Raw genomic sequence first — 24322 nt, 5'->3', positions numbered from 1 at the left:
CTGTTGGTACGAGTTGCATAAGGCCCTGTAACGCGCAGATAAGAAACTAACCTCTGCTTCTTCATTATATACACAGTGAGCTATATATGCGAGCTTACTGACCCCTGCGGGCTCTGTATTTGATTGCGGTGGAGACCGGCTGTGGAGATAAAGTGAGACAGGTGTGTACATTAAAAGGCTCATAGCGTCCCTGGAAGGGCTCAAACCACCACCATTTTTGTTAACAACCGAGCCACAAAGACTCATGTACAGCTTAACACTCCTCGGTCTCAGTGAAAGTGATACACTCCGTAAAATTTCAGGAGATAAATTTTTAAAGGAAAATCACCAACAGTGGCCGAGATCTACTTGAGTTTTTCATTCTATACTGCGATTTCTGTAGGGTACTCTGTGAAAATATGAGTTTTGACGAGAAGGGATGGACATATAAGGTCAGAAGGCTTGGGGAATTGAACTTTAAGGTGAAGACTGCGGGTTCAGTAGCAGCAAAACCTCATCAGTATCAGTTGACTCTGATATACTTTGAAAATGAACTTGGAGATTTAGAGTCAGACGTGCTACCGTTGCACCATGGGGTACTTAATTAAAAAAAATAGAAAAACAGTCAGTGTTCCTGGATCTGTTATTGAGAACAACACCTGCACATCAGCTGCGCAGGAAGAATAAAATGTGGTCTGGGATGAAGAGACTCTCTTCAGAAGAGCGGCGCTCTTCACAGAATTTTTTGTGAAGCTGATTTGTCTCCTTTCGGGAATTCAAATTAGCTGATAGTCGTGACCTCGTGGTGCAAAGGTAGCGTGGTCTGATTAAAGATCAGAAGGCTGCGTGTTCAAATTGCATTGAGGTCTACTTTTAGTTTTTCAGGTTCTGCTCGTCCTGAACACAGAATTCACACCATGCAGTTGAGTTCTATCTGTACACAACATAATCTAAACAAAATAGAGCCCTACTGGACATACAGTTAGGATCTCACACAGCGAATACCCTTGAACACAAGAGAGAAGGCACAGTTCACATCTGCGAAACATCACATCCGTCTTTAGAGACAGCTACATCAGAGAATGGGATCCCGGAAGTTTCAAATAACTTCTTTTAATACAGGTTCAAGCAAACCTGAAAGTTAGGGAGTTTCCGGACACTTTTGTTTTATTAAAAAGTGTCTGAAGCCTGAAAATGTAATTTGAAAAAAAAAACGCTATTGGACATTAGCAGGTACTTTTTGTAACGATTTGCTATTTCATGCTGGAAAACAAAGGAAACAGACCCAATGTTTGCTTTCAGGTGCGGTTCATTACATAATAGACATCTATTACTGTGGAGCTTGAATAAAATTTACACGAGCCAGGTAGAAGTCGGACCTACAATCTTATGATCCAAAATCAGATGCGTTATTTATTAAACTGCTGGTATTTCACATAACCGGAATTCCCCCATAGTGTGCTCAGTGTCGCTACTAGTAATATACCGCCCCGTCTAAAATTTCAAAGTGAGAAACGTGTTTTCTGATTTTTTATGAGTTTTAAAATATTATCTCTTTAAATCACACAAAGGGTTTATGTTTCGCACTGAAATTCCGATTGATTGAGAATTCAAAGAAAGACTGTTTTCTTCCACAACACCGTATAATTATCACATCCACCAGACTCTCCAACTTCTCCAGACCTTGCTGGGTGAGCATTTGCTCCGATAAATTAGGTCACGTATCATGTTAAATCACTTCTTCTCAATACAACACTTCCCGGTCCACGTTTTCTCTATGAAAAAAAGACATTTTTCCCTTGCACGATTTCTAGTTTTTTATCAAAGCGTACAGAAATAAAAAAGAAGAAGAAATAATGTTGCAGAAGAACTTTGTCGCCCTTGTTAGATGTCAAACGCATTGGACATGAAAAATGCCAGATAAAAGCCAGTTCTCTTCGTTTCTCAGTGTCGGGGCTGCTACTGTATGTAAAAGAGGCAATTTGCTCTGAGAGCAGGTTCAGCGCTTTCTGAACGCAGATGTCTCAGAGCGGTGTGTCCAAGAGGCTGTAAAAGGTGATGGTGGTCCTGTCACCGTAGCCTAGTTGGTTAAAGTGCCTCTTTATTGAACAAAAGAACTGTGATTCAAATCCCAGCCGTGTCTTTCTTCCTATCTTGTAATACAGAACGTACCATTTCGGGCAATCACAAAGGGCTTGATTTTGTTAAATGCATGTGTTCATTTCCTTTCAAAAACTTGTTTTTGATTAAATTCACACAGCTTGCGAAACATGAAATTCAGTTCTTGGTTATCAGTGCAGAAGAAATATTACCGGCTGGCAAAATAAACGGTAAGAGATTTTTTTTTTTTGATTCGAGAAAAGACTCCACCAGTCAGTCTCTGTGGCGCAATCGGTTAGCGCGTTCGGCTATTAACTGAGAAGTTGGTGGTTCAAGTCCACCCAGGGATGGGTTTCTTCTGCGATGTAAACATTGTTTTCGCATAGGTCGATTGGATTTCTCAGCTAAACCATAGCCATTTTAATATTTGTAGGAAATGTGACTGTTCAACACTTGTCAAAAATGTCCAATAATGCCCAACATCGCAACTCCCCAGAAAACCATATTCACCCAAGAAAAATGATCGTCGAATCGTCATTTATACTCCCATCACATCTTCTGCTGAAATATTTTAAAAATACAATGCAGATTTGTTTGAGAAGTTGACAAGCATTGTTTTGTTAGCACTGTGCAGTTGGATTTTGATATTTGGACATATTTACCTTAATTTTAAACTGTAAATACTGTACAATCTATTGTAATTGTGTTGTAATATTAAAATATGTTAGCTGAGGATGCAAAGGGGTGAAAGGGAAAGGTCAGAGAGTATAGTAACAACAAAGTTAGGATTGGTGGAGGTGGTAGGGGTGTTGATGGTTTTTCTCTGTTGAGGATGATTGAGTTTTTTATCCTTCTCTGAAGTGAGAAACTGGAAGAGTGCAGTTGAGAGAACTGATGAGGTTAGTTATAAAAGGAAGTTGATGTGGAGCTGTTAGCCGTAAGAATTCCTTAATGTCTTTGATGTTGTCATCAAAGATAAACTGCAGTCAGCAAAGATAAAAAGAAAATTATCTTTGCATACTGCCCTGTCTTTCTAACACCTGAAGAAGGCTCCACGGCCAACACGTCGTGTTTCCTTTCTTCTCTTTTCAGCATGGAATAACCCTTTACTTGTTCCTTTGCAGCCTACGCATGCTGACGCAGCTACTCACCTGATATTTAACATTCCTATAATCACAACTATGAATGTCCACTGTGGGTATTTTTTCCATGATTATTTATTCTGTCATTGAAGCATATTTTATGTCATACCGAAGTGTCATAATCATCGAAAAAAATTGTTTTTCATTTAGAAAGTCAGAAAATGATAAATCACTATGAATTGCATTTAGCCTGTTCTGATCTAGATTTTCTATATACTTTAACATGCCATGTTCACAATGTCACAACTCAGAAATGCAACAGTGAAGTGTTGTAATTACCAATGTACATAGTGTCGGAACATTGAGATGTTTTGGTAATGAGGAAGGAGGGACATGCCATGTTCACAGGGTCATATTTGAAAAAATGGTACTGTAAAATTTCCTAAAGTTCAGGATTTTGATAGTCTGTTCCATTGTCTCTCACACCTCAGTGTCATAATTTTTAGATGTTTTTATAACCAGGGGGTAGGTTTATAGCAAGAAGCAGAAAGTACCATCACCCGTTGCTCATCCTCGGTTAACCATATATTCTCATATGCCATGTTCTAAATGTCCCATTTATATTAAAAAGTTCTTGTAAAATGCAAGATTTTAAGACTTTTGATGATCAGAAGGTAAGGTCGTGGTAAATATGTAGAAAGTGCCTGTGAACTTATGTTTTGCCTTTGTCTTATTTACTTATTGTGTTTGTGTTATTGTGAGTTTTGAAAATTGGTTTACAATTTTCTGAAATGTGTTTCACACAAAAATTATATTTGGATAGTCACTTACATATTCCCCTTTACTGAGGATAAATACAGTAATCCATCCCGATTAGTACTTTTAAAAATTACTGTAAAGAGCCATCTACAGGTGAAAGGCGGCATAACATCACAGCAGCAGCATTTAGGGCAGAAGAAGAAGCTGGCGAATAAGAAGCCAGATTCAGCCTCGTTAATGCAATACCATTGGGTGAGGTGGAAAAATATTTCTTGCTCTGAATCCTAACATTTTTATAGGAGGTGTTCTAGTACTTCTTGCCTCAGATAAAACTACCAATACACTTAATTTCTACTCCATCAATATCAGCAGCGTTATCGGTACTGAGTCCTAAATGTACGTCCTGTCATCATATAAAATGTCAAAAGTTTTGACTGCATTCAACTGATCAAATTTCTCTTCGATGACAGTTATAATGTTATCCAAAATACATCCGAAACAAATTTGCACTGTTTTTTTTTATCCAGAAGAGCATCATCATGAGACTCAAAACATACCTGTTTTTTCTTCTTTCCAGGAGGAAGGATTGTTCAGATGCAAACATTGGTCCAAAATCAATGTACTCTCCTATCGCTGTTGCTTCTTTAAATCCTTCATTTGAACGTCGATATTGAGGGTTGATATCGTACAAATTGTAGTTTTCTTTTAAAGCAAATTATATTAAAATATGAGCCTCTGTTATAGTTGTCTTGGAAGTTTCGGAAGGTATAATAGACCCCCTTGTGCCCTCAGCTAAAATATGATAAAATACAACAAAATGTATTTACATAGAACAGCATTTATGGTTACATGTATATTACAATTAAGATAAATATACAAAAGTATTAAAATACAAATGTACAGTCCTAGCATAATCATGCTGTCCAATTGTCTTTTTTGCTTGTCAAGTTCTCCAAGAAATCTGTGTCGTAATTTTAAATATTCTAACTAAGGATGCATCGAGAGAATTCTTCTGCTAGCCATCGAAGATCAAAGTCCTTACCTGAATATGATGTCCTTGAATGTTGGTAATTATTGGCCATTCCCAGTGATATTGACTTACATACTTAATTGTTTATCAAAAACATTCACATTTCTTGCAAATATCAAGTGGGTTAAGGTTTTGCTAAGAAATCCGAATAAGTAGAGATGAGGTTTACATTGCAATAATGAGAAGTGCATTTCTGGGTGGGCTCAAACCACTGACCTTTCAATTAACAGAGACTCACGTGTGTCCCTTTTCTCCATTTGCAAGCTTAAAAAAAAGAAAATAATGCTTTTTTCTTACCAGCCTGCGATATACAAGGCAATATTTGTATATATCTTTCACAAGCTGTATGGATTTCATGAAAAGCAAGTTGTTCCAGAAAGAAAATGAAAACTTGCGTTAAACAAAATCAAGCTGTACGTAATCATCCATAGTGATACATTTTGTAAGACAAGACAGGAAGAAAAGCACTGCTGGGATTTGAACTCAGCATCTCCTGTTTAAGAGGAAAGCATGTTAACCAAATCAGCCAAAGTGCCGTCATTGTATCAACACCATGTCTGAGTCAGTGATTGCAGCTGACTGTCACTGGAGGACAGTTCATCGTGAACAAGTCAGCCTGCATAATGAGGGGGAAGAGACTGACTTCTGTGATGCAGTATCAACAGATACTAACCTTCTGTCCAACTGTTCTCTGCTGCATACTGGATTAGCAGGTAAATATTGGTTTCCATGCGTGTGTAGGGGTTTTGTGTATTTACTGGGACAATTATTAATTGTAGCAGTAAGTCACAAAATGATTCTTTAATGGCTATTAGAAAACCGACCTTGCGGGTTAACTCATTAACGCACACACACAGATACTAATACACTTATTAATACATAAAATGTGCATATAAACATAACAGATCTTAAGAGTGTGGGTTAGCAGAATACAAAAGGTATATATTAAATCATGAAGAGTTCCAAACCAAGAGGGACATACATTCAGTATATCATTCATTTAGACCGTTTCATAAATGAACTTGGTTATAACTTCTACATTAGATACTCAAAACAAGTACATAACTCTTAGGAATTAAATTGATATCAACTGGTTGGGATAACAATTGAATTCTCGAGCAGTAATTCAGTGAAGTAATAAGTGAATACTCATCCAATCTCTGGGGATTCAGATCTCCTGCTGACTCAAAGAAACAGTTGCAGGCTGTTGCTGTCCAATCCGCACTCTCTGGCTCGGTGCCAGTGCGGTGCCTGTTGCCTGTACTGTGCGGCTTGCGATGGTGCGCTGCAGATGCTCACTGACCGGCTAGTTAGTGTTGGCTTTAACTAGCAAAGTTTGCGCACAGGAGAAAAGATGACTGTGGGTCCCAGCAAGTCAGGAAGAAGACCGGTTCGTTCCTGATGAAGCGCTAGTTCTGAATAGTGATTCAGCTGTCCACAGTTCCGACCTGTTCACGAGGCCTGCTACTGGTGCTAACCTCAGGTGGATCCTCTGGTTATTCTCTGGCAACCTCCGCTCTTGACTCTTAGAACAAAGGAAAGTTCTGGCACTCGGACACACTGGCCGTTCCGTGGTTGTCCAGGCTGAGTCTCAGGATGGTCAGGAGGCGCTCTGCGAGAATGTCCTGCCCTTGGGAGCCTTCTGCTCCTGGGCCGTCCTGCCCTGGAATTCTCCTTTGAATTCCCTTTAGAAAAGTCCACAGAATTCTCCTGAATCTTACTACAGGCTCTCTGTGTTTCCTGTTTTTACCTGGAGGAACTTCAGCTCGTTGATTGGCTGAAAGTTCCATGGGCATGAGAGTCCCACGTGGGTTACACGGCCCTACCAGTCCCTGATTGGTTGATCAAGGTGAGATATGAGTCATTTACTCCTGACACCTAGGAATGCAGTCCAGATGTCCATCTGGCACTCCCTAGACAGATAGGCGCCAATGGATGACCATTGATCATGATAGCCAGGCTTAGCTAAGTGCATCCCCCTTTGGGAGCTGTCCCTTATCAAAGGAAACCTTAAATCAGCCTGCATGAATAGTTTCTCTGTAGCTGCACCACAGAGATGAACAGAGATGGGGCCTCATTTGGGAAGGCTCAGAACACTTAATTCTTTCTTATTAATAAGCATCGCTGCTACAACACATATGCAGTTTGAGCAAACATAAGACAATAACCAAGTACCACAAACTACCAGGCATCTAGTATCATTTGCAGTTTAGGTGGGGAGCTGCATCACCATGTGTAGGCTGCAAAGGAACAAGTAATAGGTCTATTCCATGCTTAAAAGAAAAGAAAGAAAACACAACATTTCAGCCGTGGAGCCCTCACACCTGAAGAAGCCTCCACGGCTGAAATGTTGTGTTTTCTTTCTTCTCTTTTCATCTAGTGTCATTAGCCTTTTAACAGTTCCTGTCAAAATAAAATAGAAATGGATAACATTCTAGACAGAGTATGAAATACCAAGGTACAATTTAAAACATATCTCTTCCACTACAACCACAATATTTTGGAGAGATCGTTGAACCTCACTGTTCTGACATGTCCGTTAGCATCCGTCCTGCTTCAGCAATGAATGTGGCGGGGCACATTCTGAGGGAGATGAGGTCAATCAGGTGGCAGGAAAACCACACTATGCTTTTTTTTGAGATCCTGAAAAGGAAAGAAGGGCCATGTATATGTGTGCAGCTGGATATGTAATTGCAGGTGGCGTAGCAAATTCTGCTGAAGCCCCACTGCCTGGTGTGGACGGTAGCTGTGCATGTTGCAGCAGAATTGTGCATGTGAGATCAAGGGGGCATGTCATGTGTTTCAGCACTTCACTCCATTCAGTAGCACATGATTCCCCGAGTTCTTTGGAAGACCTGTGGACCGATCTTTCACGATGAAGAATTCCTTAAGAAGAATAGATCTCGGCCCACCATCCCAATGCCTCCATCTCAAAACAGCAACCTCCCACTGCCCTTAGTCTGCAAGGCAGTCCTTTCAAGAGCGATGACAACGCCGGGACCTTCGTTGCCTATTGTACGAGCTTAACTTTTGTGCTCATCAATTCAACGCTCTTTCCATCAACTCATCTTGTCTTTTGACGCTTCGTGTTTTGCGCTCCTTTGACTATCGGCATATCGGGTGACTGCAAACACTGAAGTTCTTGCTTACGGAGTGTGGAACATTGTTTTCAAGTGATCGCTGTTCTGTCATGTTGACGCCGAGTGAATCTTTCTTTGGCAACATGGGCAGGCTGACAGCAGTGCGAGCGAAAGTAATGGCAAATTTCTTGACTTATTTCTGAATGTGAATGTTCTTTAGAAAAGGGATGCGGCGTTGCTTCTCACCCGTGTAAAGGACACGCATTCCAGAAGTGGTTATGAGCGAACCGTTGCCGCAAGTGTTTGAAAAGAGCAAGAGAGGAATCAGCCCCGCCCCGTGTGAGGATCAAACTCAGGCCCTTCAGATAACGAGACTGACGCACTACCAATTACGCCAACAAGCCCAGCTGCAGTACACACACCGGAAAGTTTGCCTCACATGGATTTCAGTCGCCCGTTCCCTAATCTTTAGACGCCCTCTGCTGAATGTTGCATTTGCCTTTTGATCTCACCGATACATTTTTGGTCTGTTTCTGTTGGGAGTCCGTCTTTCAGATCTCACCTAGCACAAGTCTCTGTGGCTGAAGTGGCCTCTCTACTTCAGCATCGTGCCCTCACTCAGCCATTAAAAATGTCACTCGGACTTCTGACATGCTGACATGAAATGTCAAGAGAGAGGGGCGGAGTGACGCTTAAGCCAGAGAGAAGATGAAAAGGGGGCGTGGCTGCGAAACGCTTGACAGCTGCACGATGCTCTCCATGTAAGGCGGGACCACAGGCTAAAGGACACCTTTCGGCACATCAAGCTCTAAGCACACACCTGGAGGATGCGGGAATTGATCCAGCTATCTCCCACATGCAAAGCAAGCGCTGTACCATACAAGCCAACCCCCCTCGCTGGGACTTATGCCTCGGCGTCACCTAGTGCCGCTTGTTCCCCTCTTACCGGGCACAGTTCACTGCCCTTCGTCTGAAAGGCAGTCGTGTAATTGCAGCTTTCTTGACTTATTGATGAAGGTCTGACTGGACGAGCGAATGGCGCCTCTCCCCATCCTCAAGCTCGCTGACAGATTGAAATGGAAAGTGCTGCTGTGGCTCGTTGGTCTAGTGGTATGATTCTCACTTAGGGTGCGAGAGGTCCCGGGTTCAACTCCCGGACGAGCCCTCGTGTGCTCTTTTCCTCCTCTTCCACAAGACTGGGAACTGATATCCACATCACTTCGCAGCGTCTGCTCATGGCAAACGATGGAATGTAACTAATGACTGAACGAGCCTGGTGAATTCTCATCACGTGGCACAATGAGAGCGTGCAGTCAGCTATCCAAGGCGGCAACCTCATTGCTCGTTCAAAAGAACACGTACTGAAAACTCATCACCACTGTGTCGTAGATGAGCACCGCGATCGCTTGTTGTCATGCGTCCTTACTTGGGAAATGCAGAAGCAAAAACTGCCCTCTCTCAGCCACCGAAACGTGTGCGGCTCGCCTTGCGCTCTCTGCGCCTCACATATTTGTCGAGCTGTCTGCTCTTCTTTCTGTTGAAGTAATCAAGTTACGGGGCGTCCTGCAGCCTATGATGTTCTCACTGAGAGCTTTCAAGATTTGAAGGAAAACTACGAGCTTGATGGCTCAAGTCGAACGAATGTGATTGTTAAGCAATCGATGATCAAAAGCACGTCTTCTAACAATTCGTGAGAGTATTATCACCACTGTTTTCACTCGGATATACTTTTCACTTGCTAAGCTGACAAATTGGACGAGAAAATGCCGGAGACGCACTCAGTGCAGACTGAGGTTGGGAAGGAGGTGTGGCCCTTCAACGCTTGACAACTGAAGGACATTCTCTCCGCAACGGAGGAGCACCTGTCAGAAGTCGCAGAAGCTTAACAAGAGCACCGGGCTTCCGGAGATCCAAAATCAGACCTGGAGGATGCGGGCATCGATCCCGCTACCTCTTGCATGCTAAGCGAGCGCTCTACCATTTGAGCTAATCCCCCTCGCTTCATGCGTCTCGGCATCATGTCTTACCGCCTCTGCCCCTCTTACCGGGCACCGCCCACTGCCCTTGGTCTGCAAGGCAGTCCTTTCAAGTGCGATGACGACGCTGAGACCTTCGTTGCCTATTGTACGAGCTGAACTTTTGTGCTCATCAATTCAACGCTCTTTCCATCAACTCATCTTGTCTTTTGACGCTTCGTGTTTTGCGCTCCTTTGACTATCGGCATATCGGGTGACTGCAAACACTGAAGTTCTTGCTTACGGAGTGTGGAACATTGTTTTCAAGTGATCGCTGTTCTGTCATGTTGACGCCGAGTGAATCTTTCTTTGGCAACATGGGCAGGCTGACAGCAGTGCGAGCGAAAGTAATGGCAAATTTCTTGACTTATTTCTGAATGTGAATGTTCTTTAGAAAAGGGATGCGGCGTTGCTTCTCGCCCGTGTAAATGTCACGCATTCCAGACGTGGTTATGAGCGAACAGTTGCCGCAAGTGTTTGAAAAGAGCAAGAGAGGAAGCAGCCCTGCCCCGTGTGAGGATCAAACTCAGGCCCTTCAGATGACGAGACTGACGCACTACCAATTACGCCAACAAGCCCAGCTGCAGTACACACACCGGAAAGTTTGCCTCACATGGATTTCAGTCGCCCGTTCCCTAATCTTTAGACACCCTCTGCTGAATGTTGCATTTGCCTTTTGATCTCACCGATACATTTTTGGTCTGTTTCTGTTGCGAGTCCGTCTTTCAGATCTCACCTAGCACAAGTCTCTGTGGCTGAAGTGGCCTCTCTGCTTCAGCATCGTGCCCTCACTCAGCCATTAAAAATGTCACTCGGACTTCTGACATGCTGACATGAAATGTCAAGAGAGAGGGGCGGAGTGACGCTTAAGCCAGAGAGAAGATGAAAAGGGGGCGTGGCTGCGAAACGCTTGACAGCTGCACGATGCTCTCCATGTAAGGCGGGGCCACAGGCTAAAGGACACCTTTCGGCACATCAAGCTCTACGCACACACCTGGAGGATGCGGGAATTGATCCTGCTATCTCCCACATGCAAAGCAAGCGCTGTACCATACAAGCCAACCCCCCTCGCTGGGACTTATGCCTCGGCGTCACCTAGTGCCGCTTGTTCCCCTCTTACCGGGCACAGTTCACTGCCCTTCGTCTGAAAGGCAGTCGTGTAATTGCAGCTTTCTTGACTTATTGATGAAGGTCTGACTGGACGAGCGAATGGCGCCTCTCCCCATCCTCAAGCTCACTGACAGGTTGAAATGGAAAGTGCTGCTGTGGCTCGTTGGTCTAGTGGTATGATTCTCGCTTAGGGTGCGAGAGGTCCCGGGTTCAACTCCCGGACGAGCCCTCGTGTGCTCTTTTCCTCCTCTTCCACAAGACTGGGAACTGATATCCACATCACTTCGCAGCGTCTGCTTATGGCAAACGATGGAATGTGACTAATGACTGAACGAGCCTGGTGAATTCTCATCACGTGGCACAATGAGAGCGTGCAGTCAGCTGTCCAAGGCGGCAACCTCATTGCTCGTTCAAAAGAACACGTACTGAAAACTCATCACCACTGTGTCGTAGATGAGCACCGCGATCGCTTGTTGTCAAACTACGAGCTTGATAAAAGAATCAATTTAAATGTTTCTTGAAAAACGGATCCTTCTAAATATCGGAAGTCCAACGTCTCATGGAAACTGTCTGTGTAACGGTCTAACGTGATAACGTGATAACCACTACACTCTGGAAACGGTGGGAAATTGTGCCCAGTGGCCCAGTGCTGAGCTACGCCAATGCTATTCAGGGGCTATTCAGGGGCCAATGCTATTCGATGTGAATTGAATGCTATTCAACTCGCCAATGCTATTCAGGGGTGGAAAAGGGTGGAGCCGTGTGTGTCTTTTGTTCAAAGACACCCCCATCTCAGAGCCGGAAGTACAGGCCTTCCTCCCGCAGGTCCACAAAGATGTTATTTTTTAAGAAGATCCTGCGAAAGTCGGCCATCCGCCTCTCAGCCCTGCAGTAGGCCAGGCTGAGAGAGAAGCAGTCCTTCACCCTGGCAATGCACAGCCTGACAAGGTCTGGCTTCAGGCCATTGTACATCATGAGGTTCCTCCTCTCCCAGACAGCTGTCCTCGTTAGGCTGAGGAGGAGGTTCACTAAAATGGCGTTAACCCCCCTCTCAGACCCGCGGTACCCAAAGAGGAACAGCTCTTTCCAGGGCACCCCGTCAAGAACAGCTCCTCGAACAGAGCGAAACAGGCCATCCAGCAGATCCGTCAAGTACGCCCTGGCTCGAGCTGGGGGAAGATCTTACCCCAGAACACCTCTGAGACCGGCACTCTGAAGCGTTTCGCCACCATCAGCCTGTAGAACATGCTGGTGGTGAACCCCAGGAGGTCCACCCCACGGTCCCCCCACTTCACCCTCAGCTCCGGCCAGGCCGGGCCTGCTGCCCCGTCTTGTAGATGGAGCTTCTCCAGCCAACTGTCCGGGAGACCGAGTTTGAGCTGCTCGTAATCCTGACGGATCTTACTGACAGGCAGCTCGTCGTCGACCTCTCGCACAGCGTCGACAATAGCCTGGGTGGGCAGAAATCCGTCCTTTACTTCATAAAGAAGATCCTTGACCTTGGATATGCCAGCCTCGTAGAGCTGCCTGTTCCATCGAGACACCAGCAGGGGGTCGAGGAACAGAGGCTGTTCCAGAATCTGGGCCCGGGTCTCCGGCGTGTAGGAGACATGCTGGGACATGAACTACCCCCTCGCCAGCAGGACCTCCCTGTAAAAGGAGGGCAGATGTTTTATCAACCCCGGAGTCAGCCTCACCAGGAGAGTCTCCTGCACCAAGCCCCCGCAAGTCTCGAGGTAGCTTCCCATACCAATCTTCCAAATGCTGACATTATCCAGGTCAAGGAACTTCTTCACTACTTTCAGCCTAAAGCTTTTCAGCTTCAGGCCTACATCACACAGCTTCAGCCCACCCCTGGAGATTTCCCCAATGAGGGTGTCATGAGTGACCCGCGGAGGCTTCCCCTCCCACACGAATCCCACCACCAGTTGCCTAATCTCATTCTCTACCCGTTCAGGAAGAGGCATCACAGACAGTGGGTACCACAAGAGGGACAGGCACAGTGTGTTAACGAGCAGGACCCTTCCCTTTAGGGTCAGGGACCTGTGTCTCCACCGATTTAATTTGCCCTCATCTTAATGAGCTTCTCCTTCCACAGGAGAAGCTCAGTGGCCTGCTCATCAGCGTTAATGTAGATGCCAAGGACCTTCAGGTGACCCGTCTCAACCCTGAAAGGGTAACCGAAGAGCGGGGCAAGGTCTGCCCTCCCCACCGGCATGACCTCAGACTTCTCCAAGTTTACCTTGGCGCCCGAGGCAGCGCAGTAGGCCTGCACCACCTCTAAAATGGCCGAGATCTCCGCCACCTCTGCCAACGTCAGTCTGGTGTCGTCAGCATATTGGTAGATCAACGAGGTGGCGGTGCCCCCAGGCAAGGTCACTGGAAAGAAGCTCGTGAGGGAACCATTCACCTTGACACAGCTCACGATCCCCTTGTACACGAGCCTCACCCAGGAGATGAAGGCCTCGCCGAAGCCAAAGCTCTTCAAGACCTCAAACAGGAAGGAATGCTCCACCCTGTCGAAGGCCTTCTCCTGGTCCAGTTTCAGGACGTATCCACCCCTCGGCTGCTCCCGCATAAGGTCCACAACATCTCTGATGGAGCACACCGTGTCCGCGATGTCTCTCCACTTGACGCAGTAGGTCTGCGAAGGCGACAGGATCCTGGGCAGAACCTTCCCGAGCCTGAGGGAGAGAACACAAGTTAGTATCTTATAGTCTGTGTTCAACAGACTGATCGGGCGAAAGTTTTTCAAAAGGGAGGGATCCCCCTGCTTTTTGTAGACAAGAGAGATCACCCCCCTTCTCATAGATGGGGTCAGAGCGCTGGTCCTGGCAATCTCCTGGAACACCTCCAGAAGGAGGGGCCCCAGGGACTGCTGAAAGTGTCTGTAGAGCTTGGAGGAGAGCCCGTCCCACCCAGGGCTCTTGTTAGGAGACGAGCCCCGAAGTGCTTCAAGCACTTCCTCCAAGCTCAGCGCACTGTCACAGAGCTCACGATCGCTCTGTGACAGGCGGGTACTCACCCAAGCCAGCATGGCCCGGGTCTGCTGCTCATCCACCACTTCGGCCAGAACAAGGCGCTATAAAAAGAAAACACCTCATTCCTAACGGCCTCGGGGGCAGAGAGCCGCACACCGTCCTCTCCCACCAGCTCCTCGATGAAGGAGCTGCGCTGCCTCTCCTGCTCCAGGCCGAAAAAGAACCTCGTGCTCTTCTCACCCTTGGCAAGATACTGGGCTCTGCTGCGCACCCTGGCTCCTCTCCACTTCTCCTCCTCCAGGGCTTGCAGCTCACCCCTCAGCTCCAGCAAGAGCTCGCAGCCCCCGCCGTGATCTGCCAGGAGCCCGAGCTCTGAGGTGATCCGAGCCCGAAGCTGTCTCTCCCGCCTGGCCTTCTCCCGCCCCCGGGACAGGCCATACTAGATACTGAACTCTTTGATGGCGTACTTGAGATTATCCCACCAGACCAGCTTTTCTGACCTATACAGGGGACACTGCAGCTGCTGCCGGATAAGGTCTTCTATGCCCTGACAGAATGAAGCCTCCCCAGGAGCGCCTTATTAAAGCACCAGAGGCCGGGGCACCGGTCCTCCTGTGCCCCTGCTAGAGAAAAGTGAAGCACAGCATGGTCGCTCAGGGTCATGAACACATAGCGCATCTGGCTCAGGCACGGGAAGAGACTCATGTGCCCCTGCAACAGGTCGATCCGGCTCTGTCTCAAGACACCTTCGACGACCTGCCGCCGAGAAAAGTCCCTCCGCGCACACTAAGCCTGACGCCACGCATCCACGAACCAGTGAGCTTCCGCACTGCGCTCCAGGAAGCTGCGAGCAGCACTGCTCTTAAAGGTCATCCCAACCGCGACATCGAGCGCACTCAGTGCACAGTTAAAATCTCCGACGACCAGCCCTGGGTGCTGAAAGCAGCTCGCCTCCAGCTGCTTGAAGAAGGCGAGCCGCTCAGCTTCCCCATTGGGGGCGTAGATGTTGCTCAGCAGCACGGACTGTCCAGGAAACCCGAGACAGACCTGCAGGAGCCGGCCCTCCGTGTCCCGGTGCAGGAGCCTTACGCTCACGTACACTCCCCTCCTCACCAGCACAGCCACCCCCCTCCTGCACAGGCTGGAGGTGTTGCTGTAAAACAGCTCCCCGTCCCACTGTGCTCCCACCTTCCGGACACACTCCTCGTCCCAGAAGGTCTCCTGGAGGCAGACAACATCCGTCCGCCCCAGCAGAGCTAACACTGCCCCCAGCTTTGCTCAGTCCCTCAGCCCGTTGGCGTTTAAAGAGGCGAAAGTTGCCATCACGCATATGGCCATAAGAGTGAAATTAATTCTCCGGCCCGCGCGACAGTTCCCCCGCCCTTTCTGCCACATTCTCATTGCCAACACTTGCCGCTTCCTCCCCACCTCCTGTCTCCGCCACCGCAGAGACATCAGGGATGGGTCTGCGGACAACTCTTGAACTGGGCTTCAGGTTGGGCTGAGGCCTGACGTGGTGCCACTGGATCCCAGCCTTCGAGGGCCCAGGCGGTTGTACCCCGGCTTGCCCACTCCCCTCCCCCTCCTCCCTGTCCTCCCTCTCCACCCCATCCATCTCCACCACCTCCCCTTCCTCCTCCATCTTCATGCCCTGTAATACCCCTCCTCCGTCCCTGCCCCATCCATCTCCAGACACCCATCCTCCATTCCTACTTCCACCACTTCCCCTACCTCTCCTCCCACGACCATATCCAACTACCCTTCCTCAGTCTCTGCCAACGGTGCCTGACCGAGTATTGAAGAGGCTCCCTCACCTGGCAGGCCGGTGTCTTGTGGCCGCTGCAGGGCAACCGGGCGCTTCCCCTCAGGCTCCTCTGGGTCCTCGGGCGTCTTTTCGTCTGGGCCTATGTACACCTTGCCAGGCTCTTGTCGCCGTTGCCGCTGCCGCTTGGTCACACGCCTCGCAGCAGCGCCTTTGCTGACCCCAGCAGGCTTCTCATCCCTGGACCCAGAAGAGGGCCCTGCTGGCTCACTGGTAAGCTGGGGAACCGCTGACGGTGATGGTGGTGGTGGTGCTGGTGCCGTCGCCTCCTCCCTCTGCCTCTCTCCCTGCACAGGCTGGGGTGTCAAAAGCCCACTGGTACGCTGAGGGGCCGCCTCTGGTGGTGGTGGTGCCCGTAGGATCTCAGCTGCACCACGCTGCACCGCCGCATGTTGTGGAGCAACCTCCCTCTGCTTCTCTTGCGGCACAGAGTGGGATGCAGCAGGATTGTTAGGGCAACGGGGCGCCCCTGCTGGTGGAGATGCTGGCTGGTCCCCGGCTCCTTTCTGCTGCGCTGTACCCAGGATTGGAGGGGCCTCCTCTGCCTCTCCCCCATCACCGGCTGGGGCGTTGCTGGCTCACTGGGGTCCTGGGGCGCCGCTGCTAGCAACTCTCCATGCTCAGCTGCAGTGGCCACTCGTAGTCCATCTTCAACCCCCTCAGCGTTGCGGGCAGCTGCTCCTGCGGCGGCTGGATCTTCCGGCTCTGGCTCGCAGTTGCAGCTCATGAGCGCATGGAGGCAGTCCGGGCACTTGGCAGCGGTGCAGTTCCTGGCGCAGTGGCCGGGCTGTCTGCACTCATAGCAGAGGAACTCGGGGCAGTCCTTGGCAATGTGCCCCGAGTCCAGGCAGACATGACACACCCTTTGTTGCTGGTCGTGGAGGACCCTGAAGTACTGGTCCCCCTCTACCGTGGCGAAGCGGGTGCTGTATGGCAACGAGGCTACATGCCATCAGCAATGGTGGTCCCAGGGCAGTGGCGCATCCTGATGTCCGAAATCACTCTCACCCCCCAGCTACTCAGCTTCTCCTTGATAGTCTCGTCTGAGATATATGCCGGGAGGTGGAGGAAGGAAACCACTACCTCCTTCTGCTCCAGCCAGCGGCAGGGTCCGCGTGTTCTTTTGAGTACAGAGTCAGTTCAAACTCTTTTGGCGTCTGGGGGCGGCAGGCAAAAAGAGAGCCCTCCCCACAGACGCCGTACACAGCTGCGATAATAGCACCCGCAGATGGTTTCTCCACACCGCTCACATCCACCACAACAGTATGCGCCCTTGCAAAAACCCGCCGGGGGGGTCGATCCGAATTCCTCATCCTTCTCTTTCCTACACCACTCTCCTCCTCCACTACAATAACATTCTCTGCCTCCATGTTTTTTCCTTCCATTAAAACACAAACAGGACTCAGAAAGCAACAAAAAAGCAATAACAAAAAACCAAAAGTCTCTCCACTCCCCAAACAGCGCTAGGCTGAAGGGGAGGGCTTCAAAAATCAACCAAAAATTCACAAAAAAACACAAAAATTCACAAAAAACAAAGTCTTACTTGAGACAAACAAATGCTCTATTCCTTTCCTTCTTCCTGCTCTCACGCTGACCACGGCCCCTGTGACGTCAGAGGGCCTGCTCAAGGGAGTGTGGCCGTAAGCGAGAGCAGGGCTCAATGGCACCTTTCTTATAGAGAGGACAGCTCCGTCACCTCTTTTACGATGCTGATTTTTTCCCTTGCGTTTTTCTCTTCTTCCCACGTTCTCTCTCTTCACTGCCTTCGTCCCCACTCTATTTCACTTCAGTCTTTCACTTGTAGCGGCAATGCTTGTTAATAAGACAGAATTAAGTGTTGCTGTGCTTTCCCAAATGAGGCCCCATCTCTCTGTTCATCTATGTAGTGCAGCCAATGAGAAGCTATTCATGCAGGCTGATTTAAAGATGTTTTCTATTGATAAGAGACAGCTCCCAAATGGGGATGCACTTAGCTAAGACTGGCTATCATGATCAATGGTCATCCATTGGCGCCTATCTGTCTAGGGAGTGCCAGATGGACATCTGGACTGCATTCCTAAGTGTCAGGAGTAAGTGACTCATATCTCACCTTGATCAACCAATCAGGGACTGGTAGGGCCGAGTAATCCACGTAGGACTCTGACGCCCATGGAACTTTCAGCCAATCAATGAGCTGAAGTTCCTCCAGGTAAAAACAGGCAACACAGAACTATTCAAAGGAGAACTCCAGGGGTGCGAGACAGTTCCAGGGCAGGACAGCCCAGGTGCAGAAAGGCTCCCAAGGGCAGGACATTCTCGCAGCGCGCCTCCTGACCATCCTGAGACTCAGCCCGGACAACCACGGAACGGCCAGTGTGTCAGAGTGCCAGAACTTTCCTCTATTCTAAGAGTCTAGAGCGGAGGTTACCAGAGAGTAACCAGAGGATCCACACGAGGTTAGCACCAGCAGCAAGCCTCGTGAACAGGTCAGAACTGTGGACAGCTGAATCACTATTCAGAACTAGCGCTTCATCAGGAACGAACCGGTATTCTTCCTCACCTGCTGGGACCCACACTCATCTTTTCTCCTGTGCACAAACTTTGCTAGTTAAAGCCAACACTAACTAGCCGGTCAGTGAGCATCAGCAGCGCACCGTCGCAAGCCACACAGCACAGCCTGGCACGGAGCCAGAGAGCCCGCAGGATATCTACATCCCCAGAGATTGGATGAGCATTCAACTGCACTGCATCACAGCTCGAGAATTCAATTGTTATTCCAACCAGTTGATATCAATTTAATTCCTAAGAGTTATGTACTTGTTTTGAGTATCTAATGTAGAAGTTATAACCAAGTTCATTTACGAAACGGTCTAAATGAATGATATACTGAACGTATGTCCTCTTGATATATGTAACTCTTCGTAACTGATTGAATATATACCTTTTGTATTCTGATAACCCTCTCGATAAGATCTGTTAGGTTTACATGCATATTTTATGTATAAATATTTTATGTATAAATATTATATTAATAAATATTTCCTCGTGTATTAGTACCTGTGTGTATGCGTTGTTTGAGTTATATCGCATGGTTGGATTCTAGCCATTAAAATAATCATTTTATTATTTACTGCTACAATTAATAATTATCCCAGTAAATGCCCAAACCCTACAGAACTGGTGCCTCGTGAGAGCACACTACAACTGTATTATTATTATTATTATTATTATTATTATTATTATTATTATTATTATTATTATTATTATTATTATTATTATTATTATTGAGAGACAGGCTCACTGTCTGTTCCTCAGGCTGGGACAGGAGATCACACACTGTATTTTTATTATTGAGAGACAGGCTCACTGTTCCTCAGGGTGGGACAGGAGATGACATACTGAATTATTATTATTGAGAGACAGGCTCACTGTATGTATTTTTATTACTGAGAGAGAGGTTCACTGTCTGTTCCTAATGCTGGGAAAGGAGATCACACACTGCATTATTATTATTGAGAGACAAGCTCACTGTTCCTCAGGCTGGGACAGGAGATCACACTGTATTATTATTATTGAGAGTCTGGCTCACTGTTCCCCAGGCTGGGAGAGGAGGTCACACACTGTATTATTATTATTGAGAGACAGGCTAACTGTCTGTTCCTCAGGCTGGGACAGGAGATCACACACTGTATTTTTATTATTGAGAGACAGGCTCACTGTTCTTCTGGCTGGGAGAGGAGGTCACACACTGTATTATTATTATTGAGAGACAGGCTCACTGTCTGTTCCTCAGGCTAGGACAGGAAGTCACACACTGTATTATTATTATTGAGAGACAGGCTCACTGTCTGTTCCTCACGCTGGGACAGGAGATCACACATTGTATTAATATTATTGAGAGACAGGCTCACTGTTCCTCAGGCTGGGACAGTAGATCACACTGTATTATTATTATTGAGAGACAGGCTCACTGTCTGTTCCTCAGGCTAGGACAGGAAGTCATACACTGTATTATTATTATTGAGAGACAGGTTCACTGTCTGTTCCTCAGGCTGGGACAGGAGATCACACACTGTATTATTATTATCGAGAGACCTGCTCTTTCCTGACTGTTCCTTAGGCTGGGACAGGAGATCATAATCTGCTTTATTATTATTGAGAGACTGGCTCACTCCTGTCTGTTCCTCAAGATGGGACAGTGGATCACACACTATATTATTATTACTGAGAGACAGGCTCACTTTCTTTTCCCCAGACTGGGACAGAAGATCACACACTATATTATTATTGAGAGACAAGCTCACTGTCTGTTCCTCATGCTGGGACAGTAGATCACACACTGTATTATTTTTATTGAGAGACAGGCTCACTGTCTCTTCCTCAGGCTGGGACAGGAGGTTACACACTGTATTATTATTATTATTGAGAGACAGGTTCACTGTCTGTTCCTCAGGCTGGGACAGGAAATCACACTTTATTATTATTATTATTGAGAGACAGGCTCACTGTCTGTTCCTCATGCTGGGACAGGAGATCACACTCTGTATTATTATTATTGAGAGATAGGTTCACTGTCTGTTCCTCCGACTGGGACAGGAGATCACACGGTTTATTAATATTATTGTTGAGAGACATGCTCACTGTCTGTTCCTCTGGCTTTGGCAGGAAATGACACACTGTATTATTAGTAATGAGAGACAGGCTCAGTGTTCCTCATGCTGGGACAGGAGATCAAAAACTGTATTATTATTATTGAGAGACAGGCTCACTGTCTGTTCCTCAGATTTGGACAGGAGATCACACACTGTATTATTATTATCGAGAGACTTGCTCTTGCTTGACTGTTCCTTAGGCTGGGACAGGAGATGATAATCTGCTTTATTATTATTGAGAGACTGGCTCACTCCTGTCTGTTCCTCAAGATGGGACAGTGGATCACACACTATATTATTATTACTGAGAGACAGGCTCACTTTCAATTCCCCAGACTGGGACAGAAGATCACACACTGTATTATTATTATTGAGAGACAGGCTCACTGTCTGTTCCCCAGGCTGGGACAGGAGATCACACAATGTATTATTATTATTATTGAGATACAGGCTCACTGTCTGTTCCTCAGACAGGGACAGGAGATCACACAGTTTATTAATATTATTGTTGAGAGACATGATCACTGTCTGTTCCTCAGACTGGGAAAGGATATTCCACACTGGATTATTATTATTGAGAGACAGGATCACTGTCTGTTCCTCAGGCTAAGACAGGAGATCACACACTGGATTATTATTATTGAGAGACAGGTTTAGTGTCTGTTCCCCAGGCTGGGACAGGAGATCAAAAACTGTTTTATTATTATTGAGAGACAGGCTCACTGTCTGTTCCACAGGCTGGGACAGGAGATCACACAGTTTATTTATATTATTGTTGAGAGACATGCTCACTGTCTGTTCCTCTGGCTGGGGCAGGAAATGACACACTGGATTATTATTATTGAGAGACAGGCTCGCTGTCTGCTCCTCAGGCTGGGACAGGAGATCACACACTGTATTATTATTATTGAGAGACAGGCTCACTGTCTTTTCCTCAGGCTGGGAAAGGAAGTCACACACTGTATTATTATTATTGAGAGACTGGCTCACTCCTGTCTGTTCCTCAGGTTGGGACAGGAGATCACACACCGTATTATTATTATTGAGAGACGGGCTGACTGTCGTTTCCTCAGGCTGGGACAGTGGATCACACGACGTTGCGCTGCTGATGCTCTCTGAAGACCGACTAGTTAGTTTTGGCTGAAACTAGTGAAGTTTGTGCACAGGAGAAAAGATGACTGTGGGTCCCAGCAGGTCAGGAAGAAGACCAGTTCGTTCCTGATGAAGCGATAGTTCTGAATAGTGATTCAGCTGTCCACAGTTCCGACCTGTTCACGAGGCCTGCTGCTGGTGCTAACCTCGGGTGGATCATTTGGTTAATCTCTGGCAACCTCTGCTCTCGACTCTTAGAACAAAGCAAAGTTCTGGCACTCGGACACACTGGCCGTTCCGTGGTTGTCCAGGCTGAGTCTCAGGATGGTCAGGAGGCGCGCTGCGAGAATGTTCTGTCCTTGGGAGCCTTTCTGCTCCTGGGCCGTCCCGCCCTGGAATTGTCTCACAGCCCTGGAATTCTCCTTTGAATTCCCTTTAGAATAGTCTTGGAGCTCTGTGTTGCCTGTTTTTACCTGGAGGAACTTCAGCTCGTTTATTGGATGAAAGTTTTATGGGCATCAGAGACCCACGTGGGTTACTCGGCCCTACCAGTCCCTGATTGGTTGATCAAGGTGAGATATGAGTCACTTACTCCTGACACTTAGGAATGCAGTCCAGATGTCCATCTGGCACTCCCTAGACAGATAGGCGCCAATGGATGCCCATTGATCATGATAGCCAGACTTAGCTAAATGCATCCCCATTTGGGAGCTGTCCCTTATCAAAAGAAAACATCTTTAAATCAGCCTGCCTGAATAGCTTCTCTGTGGCTGCACCACAGAGATGAAGAGAGAGATGGGGCCTCATTTGGGAAAGCACAGCAACACTTAATTCTGTCTTATTAACAAGCATTGCCGCTACAATTAGTAGGAAGAAAGATACAATATTTTGAAAATGTAATATGTTTTAAAGGATTAAAGGGAAAAGAAATACTTTATATACGCAAACTAATACTACTGAGCTCCTCTAAACAATATCGCCTGAAGAATTGTCAAAGCACAGTGTATCAATTTGGGTGACAGTGGGGGAAAAGGATCACAACATTGAAAACCACAAGGCTTATTTTCAACAAAAAAAATTGTGCTTGATAATATTTGACAAAAAAATTAATATTACACGCACGGAAATCAATATTTACCATTAGGGTAGAATGCAGCATAGAACAGTTGGATAGAAGGTTAGTGTAACTCTATAGTGCATCACAGAGGCTGGTCTCTTCCCCTCATTATGCAGGCTGACTTGTTCACAGTGAACTGTCCTCCAGGGATAGTCAGCTGTAATCACTGATGCAGACATGATGTTAATACTCTGACAGCATCTTGGCTGATTTGGTTAAAGTGTTTTCCTATTAAACAGGAGATTCTGCGCTCAAATCCCAGCAGTGTCTTTCTTCTTGTCTTGTCTTACAAAATGTATCACTATGGATGATTACATGCAGCTTGATTTTGTTTAATGCAAGTTTTCATTCCCTTTCTGATGGCTCTCTACAGTAATTTTTAAAAGTACTAATCGGGATGGATTACTGTACATATCCTCAGTAAAGGGGAATATATAAGTAGTGACTATCCAAATTGCATTTTTGTGTGAAACACATTTCAGAAAATCGAAAACCAATTTTCAAAACTCACAATAACAAGACAAAGGCAAAACATAAGTTCACTTGCACTTTATGCATATTTACCACAACCTTGCCTTCTGATCATAAAAAGTCTTAATTTTAATATAGCAGTTTTAAATGGGACATTCAGAACATGGCATATGAGAATATATGGTTAACCGAGGATGAGCAAAGGATGATCGCACTTTCTGCTTATTGCTATGAACCTACCCCTGGTTATAAAAATGTCTCAAAATTCTGACACTGAGGTGTGAGACACAATGTAACAGGCTCTCATAATCCCGAAATACAATAAATTTTACTGTAGCGTTTTATAAATTTGACCCTGTGAACATTGCATGTCCCTCCTTCCTCATTACCAAAACATCTCAATGTCCCGGCACTATGTACATTTGTAATTACAACACTTCACTGTTTCATTTATGAGTTGTGACATTGTGAACATGACATGTTAAAGTATATAGAAAATCTAGATCAGAACAGGCTAAATGCAATTCCTAGTGATTTATCATTTTCTTACTTTCTAAATGAAAAAAATATTTTTTCAGTGATTATGACACTTCAGTATGACATAAAATATGCTTCAATGACAGAATAAATAATAATAATAAATAATCATGGAAAAAATACCCAAAGTGGACATTCATAGTTGTGATTATAGAATGTTAGATATCGGGTGGGTAGCTTTCTTCAGGTTTGAGAAAGACAGGGCAGTAAGCAAAGATAATTTTCTTTTTATCTTTGCTGAATGCAGTTTATCGCTGATGACAACATCAAAGACATTAAGGACATTAAGGAGTTTTTACGGCTAACAGCTCCACATCAACTTCCTTTCATAACTTTCATAACTAACCTCATCAGATCCTTCAACTCTTTTCTTGGGTGAATATGGTTTTCTGGGGAGTTGCGACGTTGGGCATACAGTAACATTTGTTGACATTTCCCGGTGATTCTGACACGTGTTAAGCACTCGCATTTCCTGCAAATATTAAAATGGTAAAGGTTTCGCTGAGAAATCCAATC

The 24322-nt window shown here is 46.4% G+C and overlaps 3 non-coding genes across 3 annotated transcripts; all 3 read left to right on the top strand.

The window, feature by feature from the left end:
- The first annotated feature begins 2355 nt into the window (after positions 1-2355).
- trnan-auu (transfer RNA asparagine (anticodon AUU)) lies at positions 2356-2429 on the top strand. Its single transcript has one exon. It is a non-coding gene; the product is annotated as a tRNA-Asn (tRNA).
- Positions 2430-9123: 6694 nt separating this feature from the next.
- Positions 9124-9195, top strand: trnap-agg (transfer RNA proline (anticodon AGG)). The gene has a single exon. It is a non-coding gene; the product is annotated as a tRNA-Pro (tRNA).
- A 2117-nt stretch (positions 9196-11312) lies between these two features.
- On the top strand, positions 11313-11384 carry trnap-agg (transfer RNA proline (anticodon AGG)). The gene has a single exon. It is a non-coding gene; the product is annotated as a tRNA-Pro (tRNA).
- The last annotated feature ends 12938 nt before the right edge of the window (positions 11385-24322 follow it).

The sequence above is a fragment of the Lepisosteus oculatus genome, chromosome 14, assembly GCF_040954835.1.
Source record: "Lepisosteus oculatus isolate fLepOcu1 chromosome 14, fLepOcu1.hap2, whole genome shotgun sequence".
Lineage (NCBI taxonomy): Eukaryota > Metazoa > Chordata > Actinopteri > Semionotiformes > Lepisosteidae > Lepisosteus > Lepisosteus oculatus.
This window is presented reverse-complemented; position numbering and strand designations above follow the sequence as displayed.